Source organism: Pongo pygmaeus, chromosome 3 (assembly GCF_028885625.2).
Source record: "Pongo pygmaeus isolate AG05252 chromosome 3, NHGRI_mPonPyg2-v2.0_pri, whole genome shotgun sequence".
In the NCBI taxonomy this organism is placed as follows: Eukaryota; Metazoa; Chordata; class Mammalia; order Primates; family Hominidae; genus Pongo; species Pongo pygmaeus.
Window position 1 is genome coordinate 3,669,805 of NC_072376.2, and position 14,033 is coordinate 3,683,837.

Genomic DNA, 14,033 nt, shown 5'->3' on the forward strand with positions numbered 1-14,033 from the left:
GTGTGCACCACCACAGCTGGATAATTGTTGTAATTTTTGTGGAGACAGGGTTTTGGCATGTTGCCCTGGCTGGTCTCAAACTCCTGGGCTCAAGTGATCTGCCCATCTCGGCCTCCCACAAATGCAGGGTTAATGATTTGTGTTTTGTTTAAGAGATCTTTGCTTAAGCTGAGGTCATGAAGATTTTTTTTTGTGTTTTCCTCTAAAAGCATTATTGTGTTCCCTTTTGCATTTAGATCTCCAGGCCATCTGAAGTTTATTTTTGTATGTGGTGTGAGGCAGGGGTAAGGCTGCTTTCTTTTTTCCATTTGGATATCCAGTCGACTCAGCAATGGATAAGACCACACCCTACCAGCCCCCCAGCCCCACATCTCAGCCTTGCCTTTGTTATAGATCAGGTGACTGCACAGATGGCAGTGGCTTCTGGACTCTCTCTTAGGTTCTGCCCATCAATTTGCCTATCCTTATACCAATGCCACACTGTCTTAATTTCTTGTTATTGTTTTCAAGGGTGATCTACTTGTTTGGTTCTCCTTGGTGGATCAGGTGGTCTCGGATACACTTTTCCCTTGATTTTAGTTTCAAAGCCCTGAATCATTTTGTTAGAACTCCATTATATCCCAGCTGTGTAACCCAGCCTCAGTTCATCTCATTGTACCATCTTTAACATAGAAACACAAATTCCTATCTTAGAGAGTCGCTGGGAGAATTAAATGAGATAATGCAGCTGTTGTGCTTGGCACATAGAAAGCATTTAGTAAAGGTTAGTGATTTTGTAGTTTAGTGGTTGGAAGTACAGCGCCTGGAACTAAATTGCCTGGATTCAAATCTTGGTTCCTTCACGCTGAAATGCGTGACTTTGGGAGAATTACTTCATGTGGGCCTACTGTCTTTAAAATGAGGATACTGGTAGTGAACTCTGGAGCTTAGAATGTGGATGAAGTGCACATAGCAGTTCTCAGCTTTGTGCTCATGGGGGCAGACACAGATAATTACAATTTCCATGCAACACCTGGAGGATACAGGACCAGGCACCCCGTCTAGACTCACCTGTGACTCGCCCACATACCAGGCTACTCCTGCATGCCAGGGCACTCTGCTGGGAAGTGCTGAGTCCATATGTGTGAGGGGCACCCCGTTTTCTGGCACGTGGTGGGCAATCACTCCATTGACGTTGCCTCTTAGAATCTTCCTCCTGTTGATCAGAGTGTCGTGGCCCCTGTGAGCTTGATTTTGATTTTTAGAAGCTGCAGTCCTTGTGCCTTATCGATAGCACAGTAAATCTTTTTAAAATATATGTATATGTTTTTCTGTTACGTGAAGCACATCTATTTGTGAGGAAGGATTTTCCTCTGAACCCTTGTTCCCTTGCTCTTCTGCTTGTGCTGCTGGTGTTTTCATAAGCTCAGTGCTGATTTCTTTCTGAATATCACCGCCCCTCGTACACAGGTGGTCTGATTCTGCCTTCTGCCCCAGTGAGGGTGGGCTGAGCCCCCTTCCAGAATGACAGAGCAGGTGACTGCAGCACGCTTAGTGCAGGCTTTGTGCCTGATGGGATGGTGTCTCCTTGGGGATGTATGTCCCAGGCAGATGCCCCAGGATGGCTCAAAGGGAGGGCCTAGAGCAGAGTCAACAGCCTTTCAAGTGGGACCCACCAGGAGGTGTCACCTCCAGGGCTCATTAAAGCGTGTCCAGGCTCTCAGATTTCCTTGGAAATCAGAAACTAAAGGCAAAGTTGGGGGAAGGGTCTTCTGGCATCTTCCTGTTGGAGCAGATGTGGGCAGGAGCAGCTTCCCCCTCTGCCGCAGGGCTCCGCCACTCCTGCCCTGCCGCCTCCCTGTACCCCGCAGCCTTCCCACTCCCCTCCCAGCTCTGGCTCAGGCTGCCCTTCTTCTTGCTGGTTCCTTGCTCTATTGCAGGGTTTCTCCAGTAGCTCTCCACGACATGCCCAGGGTGACATGCCAGTGTGTGTCACCAGAGCTGCCCACGCACAGCCCTCTCATAGAAAGCAGTTACAGCGAGCCTGGGGGGTGGGCCCTGTGGGCTGTGTGGGGGAGGGCGTTAGCACATTGACTGTGACCCGCAGGCAGCATGGGTGGGTGGAGGCCCAGGAGGAAGGAGAAAGGAGCAGGGAGCAGCAAGACAGGGGGGAGCAGCGTGGGAGTGGGAGAAGCTGAGCGTGGGTTCTGGGAGGGATGGGGAGGGGCAGCCTGGGAGAGGGAAAAGCGAGTATGGGTTCTGGGAAGGACGGGGGGAGCAGCGTGGGAGGGAGAGGCTGAGCGTGGGGTCTGGGAAGGGCAGGGGAGGAGCAATGTGGGAGGGAGAAGCTGAATGTGGGGTCTGGGTAGGACAGGGAGGGGCAGCGTGGGAGGGGGAGGCTGAGTGTGGGGTCTGGGAAAGACAGGGGAGGAGCAGCCTGGGATAGGGGAGGCTGAACATGGGGTCTGGGAGGGATGGGGGAAGCAGCCTGGGATGGGGAGAAGCTGAGCGTGGGTTCTAGGAAGGACAAGGGTGGAGCAGGTGGGAGGCAGAAGCTGAGCATGGGGTCTGGGAGGGATGAGGGAGGAGCAGCGTGAGAGGGAGAAGCTGAGCCTGGGGTACGGGAAGGACTATGGGGGAGCAGTGTGAGAGGGAGAAGCTGAGTGTGGGGTCTGGGAAGGACTGGGGAGGAGCAGCTGGGAGGGAGAGGCTGAGTGTGGGGTGTGCGAAAGACTAGAGAGGAGCAGTGTGGGAGGGGAGAAGCTGAGTGTGGGGTCTGGGAGGGATGGGAAGAGCAGCATGGGGGGCAGAAGCTGAGCGTGGGGTATGGGAGGGACTAGGGAGGAGCAGCGTGGGAGGGAGAAGCTGAGTGTGGGGTTTAGGAAGGACTGGAGAAGAGCAGCTGGGAGGGAGAAGCTGAGTGTGGGGTCTGGGAAAGACTAGGAAGGAGCAGCGTGAGAGGGGGAGAAGCTAAGCATAGGGTCTGGGAAGGACAAGGAGAAGCAGTGTGGGATGGGGAGAAACTGAGGTTGAGGTCTGGGAAGGACTAGGGAGGATCAGTGTGAGAGGGAGAGGCTGAGTGTGGGGTCTGGGAAGGACAGGGAGGAGCAGCGTGGGATGGAGAGAAGCTGAGTGTGGAGTCTGTGAAGGAAAGATGTCTGGGTTGGATTTCTTCATGGTGTTCCCTGTAAACCGCAGGGAGGTTTAGCGAGGAAATTGACAGTGAAGAGCTACAATTCCTCAAGTCCCTCAGCTCTGATTTGGCTTCCTTTGAAGGGAATTCTGTGCATGGACTGGGCCCTCTGGACCCCTGGAGATATTTGGGTTACAGTGCCAGGCCCTGGATTGGATTCCTATTTAGTAGAGTCCATTGGTTACTCACAGCCACCTCTCCAGCCTCCCCACACTTAGATCCCCATCAGGCTGTTGCTAGAATTACACGCCAGCCTCTTTACAGATGCTGCTTGCCCCTGCTTGCCTGGCCAGAACCGTCAGAGCCTCACAGCTGGCTCTGGTCTCCTTTCTCTCCATCCTCCTGCCCCAGGTAGGACCAGCCTCCTCCTCCCTGGGGCCAGGCACAGGGGGACACCTTGTGTATACTCTAGTGTGACTGGCAACAACTTGTCCCCCCAGGGCCGACGTGAGCACATGTGAAATAAGGAAGGGCTCAGCGTGCCTCGGAGGGGCCGCCCCTACCCAGGGGTTGCCATCCTTGGTGTTTTTGCTCTTGTGGGGACAGTGTTGACATGTCCAGCTGAAAGCTTTGCCCCCATGCCCCCAATCCAGGATCTGCCATGAGGAAACCCCTCTCTCCTGCTGTGCCAGCTCAGCAAATATATTTTTTCTTCCTTATGATTTTATTTCCTCTCTCCTTTTGTTTTTGTTTTTAAAGACAAATTCTCACTCACCTAGGCTGGAGTGCAGTGGCACGATCCCAGCTCACTGCAACCTCTGATCCCTGGGTTCAAGCAATCCTCCCTCTTCAGCCTTCTGAGTAGCTGGGACCATAGGCATGCACCACCATGCCCGCTAATTTTTGTATTTCTTTTTTGGAGAGAAGGGGTGTTGCCATGTTGCTCAGGCTGGATGCCTCTGAGTCTCTCTGATGGTGCTCTGGAAGCGGCCACAGGGGCCTCTCGAACATACTCTGTGGGCCTGCCCTGCGCTGTCACCGCATCACCGCAGGAGACGGGATCTCAGACGAGCACAGCTCTCAGCACCCTCCTGGCAGCTGGCATAATTGGGACTGATCTTGTTAGAGGGAGACAGCTAGCTCAGTTGACAGTTTTGTGTTCACAGCTTCATATATTTTGTGAAAAGACGCAAGGGAAATATGAAATGCGGAAGCAAAATAGCTCACAGGGGCTGCTCGAATGCCCCGCGCCCTTCAGAGGCTCTTTCTCAGTTCACGGAAGGGCTGGGAGGCAAGGGAGGGATGGCGAGGGGTCACTCTTGCTTAGTAACACCCAGAGCAGGGTGCCAGCAGGGGGTCACCCTTGCTTACTAACACCCAGAGCAGGGTGCCGGCGAGGTGTGGTGTCACCAGACGTGGACCACACTGGCCTGCCGGCCTCCTCGCCTGTGGCCTTGAGGGTCCCTTATCCCTGCAGCCTGGTCCACCAGGGACTCGCAGTGATGCTCACGGCACAGGTTAAACAGGAGCTTGTGCTCAGTGCCTTCCCAAGCAGCCTGGTCAGCTGGGACTCAAAGAGCCCATCTGGCCCGGAGCCTCCCAGAACTGAGCCTGTCCTCTGGGTGACCTGAGGGCTGAAGGCAGTGTGAAAGGGAAATAAATTTTGGGACCCTAACATCACTACACAAAGGGAAAAGTCAAGCTGGGAACTGCTGTGGGCAAACCTGCCTCCCTATTCGAAGCCATCCCTCTGCTCACTGAGAGACATGTGTATCTGATTGCCTTCTTTGAAAAGGCTAATCAGAGACTCAAAAGAATGCAAGTTTGTTCTTTACCTGCCTGTGACGGGGAAGCCCCTCCCTCCTTCCAATGGTCCTGCCTTTCTGGACGAACCCAATGTATCTCTTACACATATTGATTGATGCCACATGCCTCCCTAAAATGTACAAAACCAAGCTGTACCCTGACCATCTTGGGCATCAGGACCTTCTGAGGCTGTGTCACGAGGGCACGCCCTTAACTTTGGCTCAATAAACTTCCTCAATTGACTGAGACCCGTCTCAGACACTTTGGGTTAACACCAGGGTCAAGACTTCGCTCACCCTGGCCTGTCCTGCTTGTCATCCTGTCCCTTCCTGGACCTGTGGGGCGGGACCTGGGGCTTGGCTTAGCCCACAGCCTCCCGCCCTCCCCCCATAGCTGTCACATATGTGAGTCCCTAGAGAGCCTGTGCCATTGTGAGAAGGGTCATTTGTACAGTGCCTGTGTGGGGCCTCGCAGTGGGTCTGTTCCTCCTTACCACATCAGCCACCGAGCAGAGGGACCCTGTGTGCCACAGTTCCTGGGTCCTCATGGAGCCCTGGGCCACAGCTGGACATGGGGCCGGGAATGCTGGTGTCTTCCCTGGGCAGGTGCGGTCAGAAGAGAGGGGACCATTGTCTCCATCGTAAGAACCACTGAGAACCAATGCCAGAGAAAGACACGCGCAGTCTTGGGGGAGGGGACGGCTGCAGGGAGAAGGATGCCTGACCATGAGCTCTGCAGGCGTCTTGAGGGTTGGGACAGGGGTTTTCTCTTACAGAAAGGGGTTGGCAAGGCTAGAGGCATGGGTGTTGGGAGATGGGATGACGGTGCCCGTGGGACAGTGGAGCAGAGGTCCTCTCGGGACCACCCTGCCCTCGGAGGGGCTATATGCTGCCTCTGGTTGGGGCCTCAGCTGAGGACCTGGAGGGCAGCGCCATGTTAACCCAAGTCTGGGTCACAGGCATCCTGTGGGGCGGCTCAGTGGGAGGAGCAGTCGGGAGGAGCAGTCAGGAGGATCATTCACCAGGCAGAGGGACTGGGGGTTCTGGGGCTGGCCTTGCCCCTGGTAAACCAGAGGGCATTGTGAGTCTTGCCTGAGTCCCATGGGGAAGTGGTACCTTTCAGGAAGCCCTTTTCAGGAACACACAGGGGGGGCATGTCTGAGCCTGTGCTGGGTCCAGGAGCCCAGGGCTCTGGTGAAGTTCGGTATCGGTGCAGAAAACATTTAGAACTTGTTTTCACATCGGCTCTGGTGAAGTTCGGTATCGGTGCAGAAAACATTTAGAACTTGTTTTCACATCGGCTGTCACATATAATTGTCACCACAGCTCTTCAGGGTCCAGGTTCGAGATCCCATTCTAGGAACAGTGCAGCTTAGGAGCAGAGAGAGAAAGTGACTCATCCAAGGCCACCCGAACAGGAATGGGGGCTGGGCAGGAACCCCGGACCCTTCCAGCCTCCTCTCAGGACCCCTGCTTGGCTGCTGAGGGTGAATGGTCTGTGGAGGGCATGGCCCTGAGCAGCCTGAGGGGAGCTGGCAGCAGACACAATCCTCATGGTGGAAAGCAACACACCTCAAGGTGGCGTATGTGCGCGGCCTCTGTGAGTCTGGATCCTCAGGGGTCCACCCAGGTGGGGCCTGGCGTAGCCTCAAAGGTGGGGGCTCAATGTGGCCTGATGCTGGTCCCGAGAAGCCGTGGGACTGAGGAACAGCCACGCGTGGAGCCTGTGAGGGAAAGGCAGACAGCTGGGGGCTGCAGGAGGCAGGGCAAAGCTCCCGCCCAGAGTCAGTGCCTCGGCCACCTCTGAGCCCACTGCCGGTGGGCGGGCCCCACTGGCCTCCCAGCCTGTGTTCCAGCTGCTCCCATCCTTTCCCAAGTCTGAACATCACTCAGGTGGAGGATGAGCCTGTTTCCAGAGGCTCGGGGCTACGGCAGGTGGCCCGGGCTTGGGATGTGAGGCTGATCATACCTGTCCAGGCCAACCCTGCCTCCTATTCACCCACAGAGGGGCTGGCGTCTGCTGCTTCTCACGGCCTTGGTTCTGGATGGTTGGCAGCCACTCAGTCCCCTCAAACCTCCAGAGCATGCTGGGGCCTCAGAGCCACCGTGCTTCCTGCGCCCTCTGCCTGGAATGCCCATCGTGCTTCATGTCTCCCTCATCTCCTCGGATGCCGCCTTTTTCGGAGAGGCCTTCCCCACCGCCTCACCCAGAAGAGAAGCCCGTTTCTCCCTCCAGGACCCAGTTCTGCCTTATGTGTAGCACTTATCCCCTGATGTGCGACAGCTCTTTGTTGATGTTTCCTGTTCATCTCACCCGGCTAGAAGCTAGAATGCGTGCTCCTCTAATTTGTTCCCTGAGGTGTACCCAGCACCTCAATCAACACCTGGTGTCGGTGAGTGCTTGCTAAGTGTTTGTTAGTGAATGCATATTTGTTGAATGAATTTGTGGGTGGCTGGATATGTGGGGAAGAGACGGAAGGAGGGTTCAGGAAGTAGCCTGGATAGTTGGAAGGGGTGGACGGATGACAGGTGAAGAGATGGGTAGATGTATGGGGGGCAGTCATTATGGATGCTTGCCTGGGGTGTTGGATGGATGGGTGGGTAATGGGGTGGGTGGAGGAATGGTCTGGCAGGTGGATAGTTGATAGATTGATGGACAGATGGGTAGGTGGCTGGTTAAATGGATGGGTGATAGTTGGTTTGGTGATGTGTGAATAGGAAGATCAGCCAGACTGACAGATGGCTGGTGGATTAGTTAGTGTGTGGTTGTATTACTGAAGAGGTGGTTTGGGTTAGGGTGGATGGGTGAATGGATTCCTGGTTGAATAAAGGGGCTGATCAATGAATCGTTTGCTGGTTGGATGGAGGTACCGGTTGCTAGTTGGATTTGATGTGGCAAGCAACTGGATAACTAGTTGCTAAGTGTGTGTTGGGTAAATGAAGGGCACATGGGTGGTAGGTTGACAGGTGGGTCAGGGTGAGTGGCTTGCTGGATGTCCATGGAGAATGGGTACGCAGGTAGGTGGACGGTTTGATGGCAATGAATGGCTAGTGGGTAGGAGGACTGTTAGGTTGGGCTTATGGGGGATGGTGGGTGGCACTGGAGGAGCTGGGCGTTGGCCAGTGTGTGGGTAGATGGATGGTGAGGGGGCTGCACTGGCAGGTGTTGGTGTGGGGATGGACTCACGGAGGATGAATGGCTGTGTGTAGATGGATAATGAGGGGGCTGCGCTGGCAGCTGGATGAATGGTCATGTGGCTGGCTGGCTGGACTGAGCAGTGTGTGAGCCCATCCTACAGTCCATCTTGTAACCCGCCCTGCACCTGGGGGCTCACAGGATCAGGCCCTGCCAAAGCTGAAGTGTTCTGCCTCCCAGCTCCTTTTCTGTCCTCCAAGGACACTTGTGGCTGAGGGTCTGTAGGACTCTTCGGGACCCTCGTTCTTCTCAGGAAGCCCCAGGTCAGCACAGATCCTCAGCGGGAGTTTTCTGGAGCTGAACCCCGTCTGTGAGAGGCCAGAGCTCCTGCTGGGGAGTTTCATGGGAGGGGAGCTGGGAGGAGCCACTCAGACCAGAGGCGGATAGGAAACCCTGGAGCTGGTGCTCCCCCCGTGGGGGTCCTGATGAGAGTGAGGGATCGATTCTGCATGTCCTGATGTGAACCTACTCTCCCGGCATCTGAGCTGCAGCCAGGCCCACCTGCAGGAGATGCTGGCCAGGCAGAAAAAGGACGCTGGTTCCTGTTTAAAAGTCAGGGATCCAGAACCAGTACTGCCTGGAAAATCCAACAGCAAAAACTGGGGTGATGTGATTGCACCACTCTAAGCGGGGCTGGAAGTTGCCTCCCAACACTAACGTTAGCCTTAATTGATGCGATTCTGACCAGCTCTGTCTGGAAGGTTCTGAGACTCGTCTCGCTGTGTCTCCGCATGCAGCTGTCACTGTGCCCCTCCCTCCCTCCCACAGTGCTGTCCCCGCCTCACCTGCGCTGTGGCTGCGCTCTGGCAGGAGCAGCTCCACTCCCACCCCCTCCTGAGCTGCGTAGGCTGGCTGGGGTGGGGGTGTCTGGGGCTGAACACCTGCCTCCTGGGAGGATGTTGGATGCCAATGGGCTTGGGGGGGGGTCCCTTCCCTGTGCCCCTTCCAGCTGGCAGAGCACCAGCCCCTTGTTGGAAGCGCGGCCTTCACCTTGTGACTGCCTGGGAGCTGTATGGAGTGGGCAGGAGTGTGCGGCATGTGTGTGTGTGAAATCGTCCCCATAAACTTCATAAAATTAAGCAGGGAAGAAGGGAGGGGTAGAAACGAAAATGAACCCAGCCCGGCGCCCTCACACTCGTCCCTGGGTGGTCGTGCTCTGACGGGCTGCCTCATGCCTGTCTGCTGCCTGTGGCCCCAGAGTCACACAGGCCCGGCCACAAGTCCATTGCCTTCTCTACTGCTCTGCAGATGAGCGCTAGGAACGCGTGTTTCCCTCTGAGATGCCCCTTCAGGCCCTGCGTGCTGAGGAAGCTCCTGACACCAGCTGGCCCGTAGGACCCTGGAGGAGCTGAGCTGCCGAAGAATCATCAAGTCCCCACATCTTGATGATTTCAGCCCCTTACTCCGGCCAATCAGCCAACCCAATTCTCTAGCCTCTCACCCTCCATGATCCCCTTAAAAACCCCAGCCCAGAACTCTTCAGGGACAGAGATTTTCAGCTCCCTCCCACCTCCTCACTCGCTGCCCTGTGATCAATAAGCCGTTTCTCTGCTGCAAACCCTGCTGTCTCCATGTCAGGGGTGTGTTACAGCGCTGTGGGCATACACATCTGCTGGTCCTGTAACACATGTGCATGCCTCCTCCATTGGACGGGCTCCTTGGGGTGGGCCTGGAGTGTCTGTTGAGTGCAGGAATGCAGTCTCCACTGCAACCTCTGAGCTCATCTGGCGAGCAGTGTCTACTTGATTAGGCTATTTTAGAGGCGTTTTCTCACTTGGTCCTCCCAGCTACCAGTAAGGAAGGTACTAAAAACCTCAATTACATTTACATTTGGGGAAACAGAGGCTCAGCGGGGGACGTGACAGAGCAGAAGGCAGACCCCAAGACAGACCAGCAGGCAGCAGGAGAAGCAGGCTTGGCCCTGGCTCCCTCTGAGTCCAGAGTCCCTTTCTGGGCTCTTCACTTGGTGCCCAGTGTGGTGCTGACCACAGGCATCAACTCATGGAATCCCCAAACCAGCCCATTTACTGCTGGGGAAACTGAGGCTTAGAGCTGCGCCTGAGCCTGAACTGAGGCTGCAAAGGCAGCGCACACAGAGGCAGGGCCCTCTGCTCCAGAGCCTGGCTGTGGTGATGCCTCGAGGCGCTGGCTCATCCCACAGTCCTGCTTTGCTGCTGTGGAGCTGGGGGTGTGGGAAGGGGCCTCGGGCCCGGGAGGGTGGCAGGAAGAGCCCCTGGGCAGCCTGCAGGCGAGACCCTTCTCCCGCTGCCAGCCTGCCCACCAAGCCACCCTCAGAACATCGCTCAGCAACTCTGCCCAGAAACTGGAAAGATAATTGGGTCATGGCAAAGAGTGAATTATTCCTCCGGAGAAAGTTTTAAAATGCATGAGCCCTCAGTGGCAGAGAAAGAGGCAGTTATGAAGCTCAGAGGCAGTCTTGGAATTGGAGCCACAGAGCGTCTCCTTCCCTGTGCCTTCCGGGGTTCAGGGAGGAGCTGGACTGGACCCCCACCCCTAAAGGAGCCCCCATTCTGGTGGGAGAGACAGAGACCCAGACATGAGTCCTGGAAATATGGGGAGGTCAAAGCTATGACCTTTCAGGGCTGTGGGAGGAGAGGGAGCGCCTGGGGCCAGCCTGGTGGGGGAAGAGGAGGGTCAGGGAGCACCTACAGAAGAGAGGACGAGACAGTGAGGGGTGCCTTAGGGGAAGGGGACCGTGCAGGCTGAGGCTGGGGTTTAAAATTTCCTAGCGTGGTGAGACTCCTTTGAGGACCGCCGAAATGGAGGGCACCCCAGCTAGTGCAGCGGGCACGGCGGGACCTCGGGCAGCACAGGGAGCCCCCTGACCACAGGTGGCCTGAAAGTCAGGATAGGAGAACTCCTATACATGCTTCAAGGCCCTGCTCAAGTGTTCCAAATCCCTTCCAAAGGCTGAGGATACCGCATCTGAGAAATGGGCTTCTGAGGATGTGTCAGACATGGCCCAGGAGGCAGCAGCCAGGGCGGGGCTCGGGGGCTCCTAGGAGCTGCTCCTAGCTGCTCTGCCCTGCCTGCTGGTCACCGGTCCTGCACTAGGTGATAGGGTCCTGGAGGGCAGCAGGACCATGTCATAGGAGGTGTGAATGGGGCTTTGCTGCAGGCTGTGGGCGGGGACTGGGGCTCCCGGGGGTTGAGGCACATGGCAGGCAGGGGAAGAAGCTGGGGCGGGGTGCAGAGGGTGGGGAGAGAGCGCTCTCCCAACCCAGGCCTCATCTGGAAATGGGAGGTGATTTTCCAGCACAGGCAGCTCCTGGGCTTAGAGGCTGGACATTGCCTCAGTGAGCTACGGGGAGTGTTCCTCCTGGGGTGGGGTGGGAGGGGGGTCTTATGGCCCCTGGGGACCTTGGGGCCGGGTGGGGTCCAGTGCCCTGGGAGGGTCCCAGTGTGTGAGAAGGAGGGGTCGGGGGGTGGTGTTTAGGCATGCAAAGGGTGGAGATGCCCCTGTAAGTCTGGAGATGGCAGCCCGGGTGTCTCAACTGCAGGGCTGCAGTGGACCAGCAGAGGCTTCACCGCCCTGGGGACCCCAGCAGAGCGCGAGGCAGGGGCTGCTGTAGGCCTTGAGCCCACTTTTCTCTGGGTGGGCCCAGGGCAGCAGATATTTGATGAGCTGGAGATGGGGAGCCTGCCTTGCATGGCCTTGCCCTGCCTGCACGGGCGCTCACCCCGCCCCACCCTCCAGGACACTCCGTGGGGCATCGCTGCTGCCCCATGAGGATCCCCCTTGAGGGGGTGGAGGTGTGTGAGGGCCAAAGGTGGGGCCTGAGGAGCTGTGTCTGGGACCTCAGAAGATGCTGGTCCCCTGCCCTGTCTACACAGACTAGCTGTCCTGGGGGGATGGGGAGACTGGACACAGGCCAGGGGTCTGTGCGGGCTGCTGTGTGGCTGGGGAGAGCCAGCACCCCGAGGGAGAAGGGTGGCTGCTGGGGAGCAGGATGAAGCAGGAAGGGGTCACCCCACTGAATGGGGTGTGGGTGGAGTCCATTCGTCCTGAAGCCACACATGCCTGGTTCATGGCCTGACTTTGACTCATGCTGGTGATGGTCACCATGTGTCCAGGACAGAGCCTGGCAGATTAAAAGCGTGTTTAATTTTTACCACTGGCCAGTGATGCTGGTGTTTTCAGAGGGGAACTGAGGCCTGTGGAAGGGAAATAGCTGACCGGGGGCAGAACACCGCTGGCCAGTGACAAAGGGAGGGACCTACACCGGCTGTGTGCCTCTAACATGCGTCCTCCCACGTGGCACCACCCACAGCGACCCCAGCCCCCTTGCCTTGCTTTAGCGCCTGTCATGAGGCCAAGAACCCGAGACTGGGCTGGTGACCGGGCTGTGACCACAGGCCCCTCCTCTCTGGCTGGGGCCTATGTGTTCAGGTTCAGGCGGGTCCAGACGGGTCAATCAAACACAGCTCGCCCACGCAGGGTCATCTTGAAGCTGAGGATGGAACTTGAGAAAACATTTTTCTTTGTTTGACAATGAGGTCCTCGGAGGGTTCTGAGGGTTTGGAGACATTTTATTCCTGGAGAGGGCCCTCGCTCCTCCCAGGTATTCGATCCCACTCCCTGCGAAGCCTCCAAGAGCTATGCTGGGCTCTCCTTCCTCAGCCGCCTCCTGTCCAGGGCAATAGCCCTACTGAGTCCTTGCTCACCTCCAAATGACTCTTCTCTGGAACTTTCCAGTGGAGAAGGAGGAGGGGGAGGAGAAGCAAGGAGCAGCCTGGCCTCCCTCCTTTGTGCCCACTGCCCTCCTGCTAGGGGCCCTGTCTGGGCACCCGCTTAGGGGTCTCCAGCCTGACTGGTGGCACTGCGGCCTCCCCCTGGCTCTAAGGCTGTTTGGGGTGTCCAGGACTCACAGAGACGGAAAAAGATTCACCTGAGTTCCTGCAGTGCCTGCTCCCGACACCATATGTTCAGGGTTAGACGGTGTCCCCCACAAATTCATGTCCATCCGGAACCTCAGAATGTGACCTTATTTGGAAACAGGCTCTTTGCAGGTGGAATTAGTTCAGGTGAGATACGGGGGTAGGGTGGGCCCCGAACCCGGTGACGGGTGTCCTCACAGGAAGAGGGAAATCCAGACTCAGACACAGAGAGGAGGAGGAGGAGGCTGAGATGACGGAGCAGACAGTGGGGTGATGTGGCCACAAGCCAAGGACACCTGGAGCCACCGGGAGTGGAAGACGCAGGAAGGGTGCTCCTGCAGAACCTTCAGAGGCAGCACGGCTCTGCCCGTACCTCCATCTAGGACATGGGACTCCAGACTGCGAGGGAGTGGATGCCCGTTGTTGAAGCCCTGTGTGGGCACCCCTATCGTGGCAGCCCCAGGACTCCTCAACTGTGCCCTCTCACCCTGCTGCTGGAGAGGCTCGATTTGCTCCTGGAAGTCATGACTGTGAAACGTGGATGTTTTGCTGTGGCGTCCATTGCTACTCTCATGCTGGGGTCCTGCTCTCTCCGTCCAGGTTCCGTCACCGCAGAGCTGGACATCAACGCCGAGGATCTTCTCAGTGGGCAGACGTGCGTCTCTACAAATAGCGCTAGGTCCTTTTCGTTATCCTCCCTGATCCCTCCCCTCCCCTCCCCTCCCCTCCCCTCCTCCTTCCCCTCCCTCCCTCCCTCCTTCTCTCCCTCCCTCCTTCCATCTCTCCCTCCCTCCTTCCATGTCTGGAGAGGGCCCTGGCCTGGAGCAGGCATGCTCTGCTCTGTTACCGAGTCGTGAGGCAGATCTCAGGCCTCCTCACTCACCGTCCCAATGGCCAGGAGTCCGGAGGGCGTGGTTGGGGGCTCTCAGTTGGGATCTCTCAGTGGGTACCCTCGGGGGCTGCTGCCATTGAAAGCTCTCTGGGGCAGGAGGCCTGCAGTGTTTGCTAGGGGCGGGAGCTC